The sequence below is a fragment of the Tamandua tetradactyla genome, chromosome X, assembly GCF_023851605.1.
Source record: "Tamandua tetradactyla isolate mTamTet1 chromosome X, mTamTet1.pri, whole genome shotgun sequence".
NCBI classification, from domain to species: domain Eukaryota; kingdom Metazoa; phylum Chordata; class Mammalia; order Pilosa; family Myrmecophagidae; genus Tamandua; species Tamandua tetradactyla.
This window is the reverse complement of record NC_135353.1, coordinates 65,783,728-65,798,357: the sequence shown is the minus strand read 5'-3', so window position 1 is coordinate 65,798,357 and position 14,630 is coordinate 65,783,728. Positions and strand designations below refer to the sequence as shown.

At 38.2% G+C, this 14,630-nt stretch overlaps 1 long non-coding RNA gene across 1 annotated transcript in view; it reads right to left on the bottom strand.

The window, feature by feature from the left end:
* The window catches only part of LOC143670305 (uncharacterized), a 125,177-nt gene that overhangs the window by 20,753 nt on the left and 89,794 nt on the right, over positions 1–14,630 (bottom strand). The gene's annotated exons all lie outside the window — the stretch shown is intronic.

The window sequence follows — 14,630 nt, the reverse complement described above, 5'->3', positions numbered from 1 at the left end:
CCTCCTGAGACCTACCTCCCCCTCCCTGCCCTCTGTAGGCAGTCACCAGCACATAAAGGTGGGTGGCACTTACCTTCATACCCAGGCTACACCCGCCCCCAGCCCATATAGTGGCACAACCCCACCCCGCCCCCTCAGAGCTCTGCGCATATGTACATCAGTTTACAGCCCTCCCAGATCTGTGTACCGGAGCAACCCCCAGTCATGACCCCTGTGGTAGTTAGACTCAGTTGTCAGCTTGGCCAGGTGAAGATGCCTAGATCTATTGCTGTGGACATAAGCCAATGGTGTGTGAACTTCATCGGTTGCTGATTACATCTGCAGTCAGCTAGGAGGCGTGCCTGCTGCAATAAATGATGTTTGATTTAATTGGCTTGTGCTTAAATGAGAGAAGTCAATGTAGAACAGCCAAAGCAGCTCAGTCAGGCCTTTGAAGATGCAGAAAGGAATCACCCTGGGGAAAGTTGTTGGAACCCAGAGGCCTGGAGAGAAGGCCAACAGAGACTATCCTGTGCCTTCCTACGTAAGAAAGAACCTCAGATGAAAGTTAGCTGCCTTTCCTCTGAAGAACTAATGAAATAAATCCCCTTTTATTAAAAGCCAATCCATCTCTGGTGTGTTGCATTCCAGCAACTAGCAAACTAGAACACCCCCAACCCTGGGCAAGCAGTGCCCTGTGCAGCCAGGCCACATCAGCCCCCAGTTCACACAGATGCAATCCCAGCTCATTGCCCCAGAGTTCTGCACATGTGCACATGTGTGATCCACCCCCTAGACCAGCAGACACCAGGGCCCCACCCCCCAGACCCATGCACCCTCACAGCCACATCCTCCCCACCACTGGGCACCCACACATTCATGTACTGACTTCTTGACTTCTGCACCCCAAGCCCCTGCCCCACAAATGTGCACACTCTCCCCACCCCAGCACAAGTGCACTGCTTCCACAACTGGCAGGGGCTCATAGGTGAAACTGTGCTACACAGCCCCCGCCCTGCACATACATGCACACCTGCTCCAACCCCCTCCAAATCTGCACACCTGCAGAAGAGCACCACCACCTGACACCCCCCCCCAACATCCAATAAGCCTGGTGACCTGTACCCACCCCTACACACTCCTACCTCTGCATCCAGGGCCCTCTGAACCATTCCTCCTGCACACCTTGCCCCCTACCCCATGCCCCAACCTCTGCACCACCTACCCTACACCCTGATGACTATGACACCCACGTTCCATGTGCCCACCCACATCCTACCAGCACTCAAGCCCCCATGCTTCCAAACAGCCTCCCCATCCACCTCCCATCATGCTCGACCTCTGTGTTCCCCATACTGCACCCTGTTCCTGCACTCCAAGGTCTGCCTGAGCTGCACCCCATACCCTCAGCTCCCACATGGCACCTCCACAACCCCGCGAACTGCACCCTATGCCCACAGGCACCAGCATAGCATCCCTAATCTGTGCCTGTACCTGCACTGCAACATAACACTGCACTGTTCTGCCCTACACTGTGCCCTGCATCCTGCTCAACATCCATCACACAAAAGCAAAGCTTTAGATTACTGAAGGAAATAAACCAATCACGATATTTACATGCCTTGAAGACAATAGAAGATCATTAAGCATATCATGATGTAGACAGATATAGCCCTGTCTAATGACCAAATAAAACACCAGAGGTGGAGACACAGATTTTGGAATAAATAATCAAAGATGTTCATATAATTCTACTAAATAAAATAAATGGGATGCCTAATGGCATAAAGAAGATGAAGAAGACACTAGAAGGGCATAAAGAGGAAGTTGAAAGAATAAATAGAAAAATAGCAGATATCACAGAGATTAAGGATGCTGTAAATCAAATAAAAAACATACTAGAGAAACACAACAGCAGATTTAAAGAGGCAAAAGAAAGAATAAGTGAACTAGAGGACAGGAAAACTCATTTCAAACACTCAAAACAGCAAATGGCAAAAAAGATGGAGATATTTGAATTGGTTCTCAGGGAAATAATGGACAAAACAAAGCACTCAAATATAAGACTCACTGGTGTCCCAGAAGGAGAAGAGAAGAGCAAAGGGCTAGGAAGAGTAGTTGAGGATACAATGGGGGAAAACTTCCCAAACCTTAAATAGGACATAAATATGCAAATCAAAGAAGCCAAATAAACTCCAAATAGAATAAATCCATGTAGACCTTTCCCAAGACACATATTAATCAGTCTGTCAAATGTTGAAAAGAAGCAGAAAACCCTGAAAGTGTCAAGAAAAAACAATCTACTACATACAAGGGAAACCACATAAGACTGAGTCCAGACTACCAAGCCGCACTATGGAGGCGAGAAGGCAGTGGTATGATATATTGAAGATCGTGAAAGAGAAAGACTTCCAGTCAAGAATTCTGTACCCAATCAAAACTGTCCTTCAAAAGTGAGAGATTAAAATTTTCATAAAGAGGCAAAGGCTGAAAGAATCTGTCAACAACAGACTGGCCCTACGGAAATACTAAAGGGAATTCTGCCAGTTGGAAAAAAAAAAAAGGACAGGAGAGGGAGGTGTGGTGAAAGGCACAGGACTGAAGAGTACCAGTAAGGGTAACTCAGAGGATAAAAAGGGAAAGAGGGAAAAGAACATACAAAACTGACACATAAAATCCAAAGGATAAGAGGGTAGATTAAAAAATGCCTTTTCAGTAATAACTTTGAATGTTAATGTACTAAACTTACCAATTAAAAGATGCAGATTGGCAGAATGGATTAAGAAATATAATCCAACTATATGCTGCTTACAAGAGACTCATCTTAGACACAGGATACAAATAGACTGAAAGTGAAAGGATGGTAAAAGATGTTCCATGCAAGTTGTAACCAAAGGAAAGCAAGAGTAATGATACTAATATCAGACAATATAGACTTTAAATGTAAAGACATCATAAGAGACAAAGAAGGACACTATATATTAATAAAAGGGACAATTCACTAAAAAGAAATAACAATCATAAATGTTTATGCTCCCAATCAAGGAGCTCCAAAGCACATGAGATAGACATTGGCAAAAGTGAAGGAAGGGATTGATGTTCAACAATAATAGGAGAAGAGTTCAATACACCACTCTCCTCTATAGATAGAACAACCAGACAGAGAATCAATAAGGCAATAGAGAAGTTAAACAATTTGATAAAGAATTAGACCTAACAGACATATATAGGTCACGACACCCCAAAACACCAGGATATACATTCTTCTCTAGTACTCATGGAACATTCTCGGGATAGGTCATATGCTGGGGCACAAAACAGGTCTTTCTAAATTTAAAAACATTGAAATTATTCAAAGCAATTTCTCTAACCAAAATGGAGTACAGCTGGATATCGATAACCAAAGAATAAGAACTTTCACAAATATATGGAGATTAAATAGCACACTCTTAAAAACCCAATAGTTCAAAGAAGAAATTGCTATAGAAATCAGTAGTTATCTGGAGACAAATGAAAATGAGAATAAAACATATCAAAACTTATGCAATGTGGCAAAGGCTGTGCTGAGAGGGAAATTTTTTGCCATAAATGCATATATTAAAAAAGAAGAAAGAGGGGGTGCAAGGGTAGTTCAGTGGTAGAATTTGTGCCTGCCATGCAGGAGACCTGGGTTTGATTCCCAGTCGATGCACTTCCCAAAAAACAAACAAACAGGCAAAAAAATTGAAAAAAAATTCAACAAATGGTGCTGCAAGAAAAGGATACTCACATGGAAAAATAATGAAATGTGATCCCACCATAGAGTATACAAAAAAAAAGAAGAAGAAGAAAGCAAAAATTGAGGACTTAACTGTTCACCTGGAGGAACTTGAAAAAGAACAGCAAACTAACCCCAAAGCAAATAGAAGAAGAGAAATAACAAAGATTCAAGCAGAGTTAAATGAATGGGAGAACAAAAGAACAACAGAAAGAATCAATAAAACCAAAAGTTGGTTCTTTGAGAAAATCAATAATATCAATGGGCCACTAGCAAGACTGACAAAGAAAAAAAAGAGGATGCAAATAAACAAAATCAGAAATGAGAAGGGGTGCATTACCACAGACCCTGAAGAACTAAAAGAAATCACAGAATACTATGAATAACTATACGTCAACCAACTAGACAACTTAGTTGAAATGGACAAATTCCTGGGAAAACACATAGACAAGGTACACTGACTCAGGAAGAAATAGAAGATCTCAACAAAGCAATCACAAGTAAAGAGATACAGTCATCAAAAATCTTCCTACAAAGAAAAGTCCAGGGCCAGATGGCTTCACTGGGAATTTTATCAAACATTCAAAAAAGAACTAACACCAATATACCCAAACTTTTCCCAAAAAAAAGAGGAAAAAGTAAAACTGCTTAACTCATTTCATGAAACTAACATCATTTTAATACCATAACCAGGTTAGATGCTATAAGAAAGGAAAACTACAGGCCAATCTCCCTAATGAACACAGATGTAGAAATTCTCAACAAAATATTAATTGAATCAAACAACATGTTAAAAGGAGTATACTTTACTACCAAGGGGGGTTTAAACCAGGAATGCAAGGGAGGTTCAACACAAGAGAATCAATTAATGTAATATGGAACATTAACAACTCAAAAGGGAAAAATCACATGATCATCACGATTGATGCTGAAAAAGCATTCGACAAAATTCAACATCACCTTCTGATAAAAATACTTCAAAAGATAGGAATCAAAGGGAACTTCCTCAATATAATAAAGGGCATATATAACAAACACACACTCAGCATTGTACTCAATGGAGAAAGGCTAAAAGCTTTCCCTCTAAGATCGGGAATGAGACAAGGATGCCCTCTGTCACCACTATTGCTCAACATTGTACCAAAGTTCGAGCTAGAGCAATCAGGTAAAAGAAATAAAAGGCATCCACATTGGAAAAGAAGAAGTAAAACTTTCATTATTTGCAGATGACATGATACTACACTTGGAAAATCCTGAGAAATCTACAGCAAAGTTACTTGAGCCTAAGAAACAAATAAAGCAAGGTGGTGGGATATAAATTTAATGTGCAAAATTCAGTAATATTTCTACACACAAGCAATGACCTAACTGAGGAGTCAATTAAGGAAAAAAAGTCCATTCAAAATAGAAACTAAAAGAATCAAGTTTCTAGGAATGAACTTAACTGGGGACATAAAGAACTTTTACAGAGAAAACAACATAACGTTCTAAAAGTAATCAAAGAAGATCTAAGTTGGTGGAAAGACATTCCCTGCTCATGGATAGTAACCTTAAATGTAGTTAAGATGTCAATTCTACCCAAACTGATCTACAGATTCAATGCAATACCAATCAAAATTCCAACAACCTATTTTCAAGACTTATAAATGCTAGTTATCAAGCACCTGATTTTAAAACTTATTATAAAGCCACAATGATCAAAGCAACATGGTACAGGCACAAAGATAGAAATATTGACAAATGGAATTAAATTGAGAGTGCAGAAATATACCACCAAATCTAAGGACAACTGATTTTTAACAAGGCCCTGAATGCACTGAACTGGGACAAAATAGTCTTTTCAATAAATGGGCATAGGAGAACTGGATATCAATAGCCAAAAGAATGAAAGAGGACCCTTACCTTATTCCATATACAAAAATTAATTCAAAGTGGATCCAACACCCAAATATAAGACCAAGTCCCATAAAGCTTCTGGAAGAAAACATAGGGAAGCATCTTCAAATCCTAGTAATAGGCGGTAGCTTCCTAAACTTTACACCCAAAGCACAAGCAACAAGAGAAAAAATAGATAAATGGGAATTTCTCAAAGTCAAATGCTTCTGCACCTCAAAAGACTTTGTCAAAAAGGTGAAGAGGCAGCCAACCCAATGGGAGAAAATATTTGGAAATCACACATTGGACAAAGGTTTGATATCTGTATACATAAAGAAATCATACAGCTCAACAACAAAAGAAGAAACAATCCAATTCTAAAATGAGCTAAAAATATGAGTAGGTATTTTTCTGAAGAGCAAATACAGATGGCTCAAAAGCACATGAAGAGATGCTCATTCTCATTAGCTATAAGGGAAATGCAGATCAAGACTACAGTGAAATACCACCTCACACCTATAAGAATGGCTGCTATTAAACAACAGAAAAGTACAAATATTGGAGAGGATGTGGAGAAATTGGAAGTTTTTCACTGCTGGTGGGAATTTATAATGGTATAGCTACAATGGAAGAAGTTTGGTGGTTCCTTAGGAAACAATATCAAGTTGCCCTATAACCTGGCAATAGCACTACGTGGTATATACCCAGAACAGCTCAAAGCAGTAACATAATAGACATTTGCACATTGATGTTCATAGCAGCATTATTCACAATCGCCAAAAGATTGAAACAATCAAATGTCCAGACAAGTGAATTAACAAAATGTGCTATATACATACAGTGGAATATTATGCAGCAGTAAGACAAAACAATGTCTTGAAGCACATGATAAGATGGATGATCCTTAAGGACATAATCCTGAGTAAAATAAACCAGACACAAAAGGATAGATACTGTTTGATAACACTTTTATGACCATGGTAAAGGTAAAATCAGATGCTTATAACACAGAATATAGGGTGATATACAGAAGCTATAGAAGCTAGAGATGGGTGAACAGTTAGCTACTGAGGTTGAACTCAAATAGAAGTGACAGCAGTTCACTAGTGGGTCTATAACTAAATTGCCATACTGAAGGTGAACACGATTGAAAGGGTTTGTATAGACCAATGTTTCACACTGATTAACACTACAAATATAAAAGAGTTCTTGCATGAACTACTTCAAAGATATGATTCTTGTATATAGAGTGTTTAAGTTCAGGGTACAGAGGGAAAACTGGTATTGCTTGCTATGAGCTCTGTTTAACAGGAATATATCAGCAGTACCACAGCAACAGCAGGGGTAAATAATGGAGGGAGGGACAAGAGTTAAGGGGAAGTTTAGATTTCCTATTTGGTGAGGGTGTGTGTATTGGTTATCTTTCTCTTGGGAACAATGAAATTATCTAAAATTGAGAGTGATGACGGACTGTGGACTTTGGGCATTACACATGATGCCTAATGAATGCAGGTGGCTGAAGGATGCACTGATTGAGAAGTAGATTGTGGAACAACGGTGTATATATATGATTGAATATTGTACTGCTACAAAAAGGAACAAAGTTGTGAGGCGTGCAACTTTGTGACAGAACCTGTGGGACATTGGGAGAGGCAAGATAAGCCAGAAACAAAAGAGCAATTAGTGTATGGTCTCCTTTAGAAAATGCTTATAAAAAAAATAGAGGCCTAGACTGTAAACTCTTATAGCAGTCACATTTAGTCTGAAGTATTAATTATCATTTCTGGATTTTGAGAGACAGTTTTAGATATGTATAACTTTATTTAGAGGTAAGAATGAAGCTGATCAGTTCGGGATTAAGGCAATTCAGAACACAGGGGTAAAGAAGACATCATCTATATTTTATAACCTTACCTACTCTTTGAGACCAAAGGAAGAAAGGTTTATCTTTTCTGGAACATAAATTTTCTGTACCACATAATCTAACTCAACCTCTTTGGATAGCTCATGTAAATAATTGAAGCAGGGAGCCCAGAATAAGAATGAGGGCCTTTAATCCCATATAGCTTAATGTAATGCCTGGATAAATCCTAGAATATATAAAGCAGACAGTCAAACAGTAAGGGCAACGTTCCTTGAGGGATGGGAGAAAATATATGGAACTATTAAATTTTACCACCAGGAACCCCCCTGATATTGTGTCAAACTTTATGGACACCCAAATCAATAGGCCAAGCACTTAATCTTGAGGCTCGCTCTTGTGAAGCTTATGTATGTAGCAGAAAAGCTTAGCCTATCTATAGATATGCCTAAGAGTTACTTTTGGAGGACCTCCTTTGTTGCTCAGATGTGGCCTCACTCTCTTTAAGCCCAATTCTGCAACTGAAATCATTGCCCTCCCTCCTACATGGGACATGACATCCAGGGGTGAAAGTCTCCCTGGCAGCATGGGAGATGACACCCAGGGATGAGTCTGGCCCTGGCACTGTGGGATCAACAATCCCATCCTGACCAAAAAGGGAAAAAGAAATGTAACAAATAAGGTATCAGTGGGCTGAGAAAGTTCAAATAGAGTTGAGAGGCTACTCTGAAAGTCACTCTTATGCAAGCTTCAGTTAGACCTCACCACCTATAACAACTTGCCAAACCCCAACCAAAACCATTCCAGCCAACCCTAAAGAACACTTATGGCAATATATAAGATTCTACAAAGGTTCTGTGCATTAGGGTAACTTTCCAGAAGCCTACAACCTCCAGATGGGTCCCTGGACCAGATAAGTCCTAAAAACTAGAGGGACCAGCCTCTCTAGAACATCAGCTAGTTCCATCTCCCTACCCTATATTATTGGCAACCCCTTCCAATATGAAAAAGTTGAAATGGCCATAGCCCAAATACCCCTAAAGAATGGGATCAAAAGATCAAAGTTGGTGGTGAAGTTATACAGAGAAGGTAGGGTTTAACAAATGAGTATGATTGCTGAATCAATATATTGATATTTCTTTTAGTATCCAGTACCCTGGAGCAGATAGAAGTAAAAATCTAAAATTGTGGAATTGTAAACCATACCAAAACTCTGAAATCTGTTCTACAACTAATTGTTGCACTGTGCTTTGAAATTTATTGCTTTTTTTGCATATGTTATTTTTCACACAAAAAAATTAAAGGCATTTGTGGTGATAAAAAAAAGATTATTCCTTCTAGCCTTCAATGTTTTGGAGTAGTTAGAAGGAAAAATCTGAGATGATAGTATGCTAGCCTATGATAAACTCTGGGATCTGTCCTGTAACTACTTGTTGAAGAGTGCTTTGAAAACTATTCTTTTTTCTTTCTTTGCTTTGTATATATGTTATATTACACAATTAAAAAGTTAAAAAAAGAGTGAGAGACAAAGGGAAAGAGAGGAAGAGAGATTTGAAGTTATTTTAAAACCAAGTTATTTATCAGTATGGCACTTTTTATAAAGGAATACTATGCAGCTGTTAAAAAGAATGAAGTGATAGATCTAAATTGGATATGAAAGGATGTTTGTGATATATGATGTGAAAAAGTGTATTGGTGAATAGAATGTATGATGTGATATCACTTTCTAAAAACACAACATGTATGTTAATATATTAATTGCAACACAGTCTGGAAGCAATATATCTCAATCTCATCACAGAATATCAATATGTCAGACAGGAGATTTTCATCTTCTTTGTCATCAGATATATATATCATATAATTATGCCTTTCTAGACAGTGGGTTCTCCTAACAGTCAATTATGTCACCCCAGAAGATGCTCTACGTTTAGAATGACTACAACAATAATTCTAATTCAGTCTCACCCTTCCCCCACGGATCTGACAAGAATTGCATAGTTTTTTATTTAGAGTCCTAAGAAATAACAACAAATAGTCTTATATTTTTGTTATTAGGACATCTGTGTCATAATGTGGAACTCTCTTTCTCTGACCTGAGTAACCTGGGTGTGAAAGAAAGTGTTATTGTGTACTGTGATAATAAAACTTCATGCAGTGTTCATCAACAGTACACTTTCATTTATTTTTTTTTAATCTTAGCCTAGCAACCTTGAAAGAGATTTATCTCTGCGAATCATTATCAATTGGCAAATTTCCCAGTGTGGCTGATACAAATGTATCTCCCTTTGTCCCATAGGACACAGACAATTTTGGGGAGTAATTTTTCTTCCTAGGAATCATTTCCTTCTGGTGACCATCTTCAAATAAATTTGTCCAAATAAAAACCCATTTGTCCAAATACACTTATATCTTTTGGCCATGAGTACCAAGGGGTCTGGTTTGCCTTCTACTGTATCTGGAAGGCTCGTCCACACGAAGTTCTCTCTTCCTCATATTCTTCCAAAGTTACTAAGTCTTTGGGCATTCAACCTGCAAAATTCTACTTGGCCTCATGACAGCCCAGGGACTATTGTAATAACATACCCATACTCTGTATGATTCTATACAAAGGAAACAATGTTATTTCTACATTTTCTGTAACAATCTCTTTCACAATGGTGTCATATTACTAACAAGATCTCTATCTTCAGGTTCCAGCACCTTTTCTAGAAGTCATTCACTGAACCTCATCTCCTACGTGCATCAGTGTGATGTTTAAATCTATGCCTCTGAGAATAAATATGAGGAAGCTTCCAAAGGTTGGTATCAGCCCACCACTGATTTTGTTTTCCTTTTCTGGAAATGGCACATGTGTTAGAAATCAGGATTCTTAGATGCCTTCTTTATGCTTTTGTACATAAATAGTTTGAGGGTGAAGAGAGGGGAGCAAATCTACCTGGCACTTGATTCAGATAACAATTCTTGCTGAAGAGTCAGAAATGTCTCAAATATTCCCGCATTCTCCCTCCTTTCAAATCTTAGGGTCATCAACTGGCACCTGAGTGGTGGGTGTGGCTTTGGGCTGTATGGACTTGGAGATCACTTCCATCCTGAGCATGTGTTATGGAAGGATCTTAGGTTCTCCTGCACTAGGAATGGAACACACTCAGCTGATATGTATCAAGGGAAAGCCAAAACTGTTAACTATCTTATGCTTGCATCTTAATCCAACATTGATGTTTTGGTGCTTATTTCCATCTTTTATACATGAATAGGGGCCAAAGGAAAACACTAATTTGACTCTATTACTCAAATGATCACTAAAGACATTCATAATTGATTTTCCAAATTAATTAAATAAAAATTAAAACAGTTAAGACTATTGATGAATGAAATGGCTTCAGAATACGTTTCAGATGTACAAATAATCAGATGGTATGGAGAGATAGGATGAGGATATGGGGTTGTGTAGACACTTGAGATCTCATCAACCTGAGCACATGTATGGCAGGATCTAAGGTTGTCTTGACTGAGGCTCAAACCTAGGTCCATGCATCTTAACAGGAAAATTCAACTTTTTAAGCATCCTACCTCATTGGATGAAAACGGTTTCTCTGTAACTCACATCTCTTGCTGTGTTTCTACTTGTGATCTGGAGTCATGGTTATAAGTAGAACTCACAGTCCAGATTCTAATATTGGTTCTAATATCAATAGGATTAACAGTGGTGTGTGAACAAGTGTCCCAAAGACAGTATCTCTGTTTGTAATTAAATATTATGTCCCAGTTTCCATTTAAAGGTGACAATAGTCAGCTAATCATTATGACCTACTGGATTTTGTGACAATTGGAATATCCTGCTTCCCAGGGGTTTTAGCTTACCAGCTGCTAAAACAAATACCATACAATGGGTTAGCTTAACAGCAGTGATGTATCAGCTTTGGGTTTCAGAGGCTAGAAGGCTAGCTTCCTCCCAGAGTCAGTATCCTCTGGCTAGCCAGCAATCTTTGGGGTTCCTTGCCTTTTCCATCACATGGCAATGAATGTGGCAGCATCTTCTTATTCTTCTGCCAAGAGTTCAGATTTTGTAAGTGAAAGCACAAATCAGTGACTAGCCTGCATTTCTTGGCCCTGAGGCAGTGGCACTGGCTGTGGAAATGATGGCAGCAGCTACAGACGCATGGCCCAGGTTCCATGAGCAGGAGCAGCTGGCGTAGGCCAGCTTCGGCCAGGGTAGACAGAGGAAAACTCATCCTCCAAATGTTAGGTTTGAGGATTGAGGTCAGTCTGGTGAGTCCTTAAATAACCAGTGTGGAAGGTGGCCCTGGTTTTGGTCTTCTCAGCAGCAGCAGCTTCCAGTCTCCCACATGCACTCACCAGGACCTTAAGAGCCTGTGTACCTAAGTTGTGTTTCTCTTCTGTGTATGGGTATTTTGGGCCTGGCAGATCCCTGTGGGCCTAGTGCAGATGCTGCAGACTTTGTTTAAGATTCTTAGGCTAGTTTGAAGTACTATATTGATTTCCACAGTTGCTACACCATTTTTCATAAGCACTAGCAATGCACAAGAATTACCATAAAAAAGTGGGATGGCTTTTAACAATGGGAATTTTTTAGCTTACAGGGTTTTTTTTTTTAATATGCTGTGTGGTAGGGGTTACATTTCATTATTTTTCATGTGGATAGCATGGTTTTGTTTTTTTTTAAGTGCATGGGCTGGGAATCAAACCTGGATCTCCCATATGGCAGGCAATTATTCTACCACTGAATTACCCATGCACCCTTTTAGCTTACAATTTTGAGGCTGAGAAAATTAACGAACAATCATCAAGGCAATATTTTTTTCCCAAATACTTCTGCCAGCAACCCTTGAGTCCTCTGCCACGTGGCAAGGCATATGGCTGTGTCTGCAGACTTCTCCCTTCTCTTCTGGGTTTCATGGCTTTCATTTTCTTGCTTCTGTGGCTTTCTTTTGGTTTCTCTGAAGTTCGTTCACTTATAAAGGACTCCAGTATGAGGATTAAGATCCACCCTGGATCATGCCTTAACTGGCATGACCTCATCAAAAGGGCCTAATTACAATAGTTTTACACTCACAGGAATGTATTAGCTTTAAGAACATGATTTTCTGGGGTATATGCAGTTCCAAACTATCACAGACTCAAATAGACATTTTTCCAAAGAAGAAATACAATAGCCAATAAGCACATGAAAAGATGCTTAACATCATTAGGTATTAGGGAAATGCAAACCAAAACCACAATCAGATACCCCTTCACACCCACAAAGTAGCTATTATTACACATAATGAAAGTAACGTTTTTGAGAGGAGGTAGAGAACGTTGAACTCTAGTACATGGTTAATGTTTAGGTAAAATGGTGTAGCCACTGCAGAAATCAATATAGTAGTTCTACAAAAAGTCTGAATATAGAATTACTGTATGACCAGAAATTTTGCTTTTTTCCTAAGAAAGTGAAAACAGTGTCTCAAGAGAGATACTTGTAAGCTAATTTTTATTACAACAGTATAACAATAGATGAAAACAACCCAAGGTCCATAAACAAATGAATGGACAAACGAAATGTGTTACATATACACAATGCAATATTATTCAGCCATAAAGAAGAATGAAATTCTGAGACATGCTGCAACACGGAAGAACCTTGAAAACATTAGCTCACTGAAATAAACAAGATAAGGATAAATATTGTGTGGTGTCCCTTATAAGGGATGTCTAGATTCCACAAGATCAGAAAGTAGATTAGATATTATCAGGGTGTGGGTTAGGGGTAAAGAATGAGTGTATGTTTGGTGAATAAAATCAATTAAAAAGTAAAGTGATAGAGAAAATGTATCATGTTAACACTAATCAAAATAAAACAGGAGTAGCTATATTACTTTCAGGCAAACCATACATATAAGTGAGAAAAATTATCAGTCATAAGGGAATGGCACTGCAAAGTGATAAACGGGTCAGTTCACAAAAATGTTACAATCCAAAATGCATATGTGCCTAACAAGAAAGCATAAAAATATGTAAGGCAAAAACTGATGGAACTGCAAGAAAAAAATAGACAAATCCATTATTTATTATGGTTGGGGACTTCAACACCCTTCTTTCAGTATCTGACAGATTAAGCAGGCAGAAAATCAGTGTCCATGACACATATATAGGAAAATTCAATATTATTAAGATGACAATTCTCTCTATATTACTCTCAATGCATATAAGATACTACTAGAAACCCATGAAAAATTTAGCAAGTTATTTTGTGGGTATGACAAACTGATTATTTAATTTATATGGAAAGAAAAAAACAAATCAACAGAATAGCCATCCCAATTCTGAAAACCAAAGTCAGAGGAATTACAATACCTAACTTCAAGACATAATATAAATTTACAGTGAGCAAGACAGTACAGTATTGTGAAAAAATAGACAAACAGATGAATGGAATAGACTATAGATCTCAGGAAGAGATCCTCAAATTATAATAAATTGATTTTTGACAGGGGAGCAAAGGCAATTCAAAAGAAAAAGAATAATCTTTTCAGCAAATAGTACTGGCACAATGGGACATCCAGTGGCAAACAAAGTAATCTGACTTTACACCTTTCACAAAAATTAACACAAAATGGATCACAGACTTCATGAAAAACTGGAAACTATACAATTTCTAGAAGATAGAACTGGAGAAAATCTAGGCCACCTTGTGTTTGGCAATGGCTTTTTAGTTGTAAAACAAAAAGCACAATCTGTGAAAAAAAATTAATAGGTTGGACGTCCTTAAAATAAAAAACTTCCATTCTGTGAAAGTCACTGTTACGAAAATGAAAACACAAGTCACAGATTGAGAGAAACTATTTATAAATCCCATATCCAATAAAGGACTTGAATCAAAATAAAACTCACAAATAAGAAAAAAATACCATTTACAAAATGAGGAAAGGATCTGGTCACCTATCAAAAAAGGTATAAAAATAGCAAAGAAATATGAAAATATGTTCAACATTATATGCCATTAAGTAATTGCAAATTAAAATAACCTACTACTACACACCTATTAGAATGGATGAAATACAAAACACTGACAACACCAAATGTTGGCAAGAATCTGGAACAACAGGATCTCTCATTCACTGCTGGTGGGAATGCAAAATAGTACGGCTGATCTGG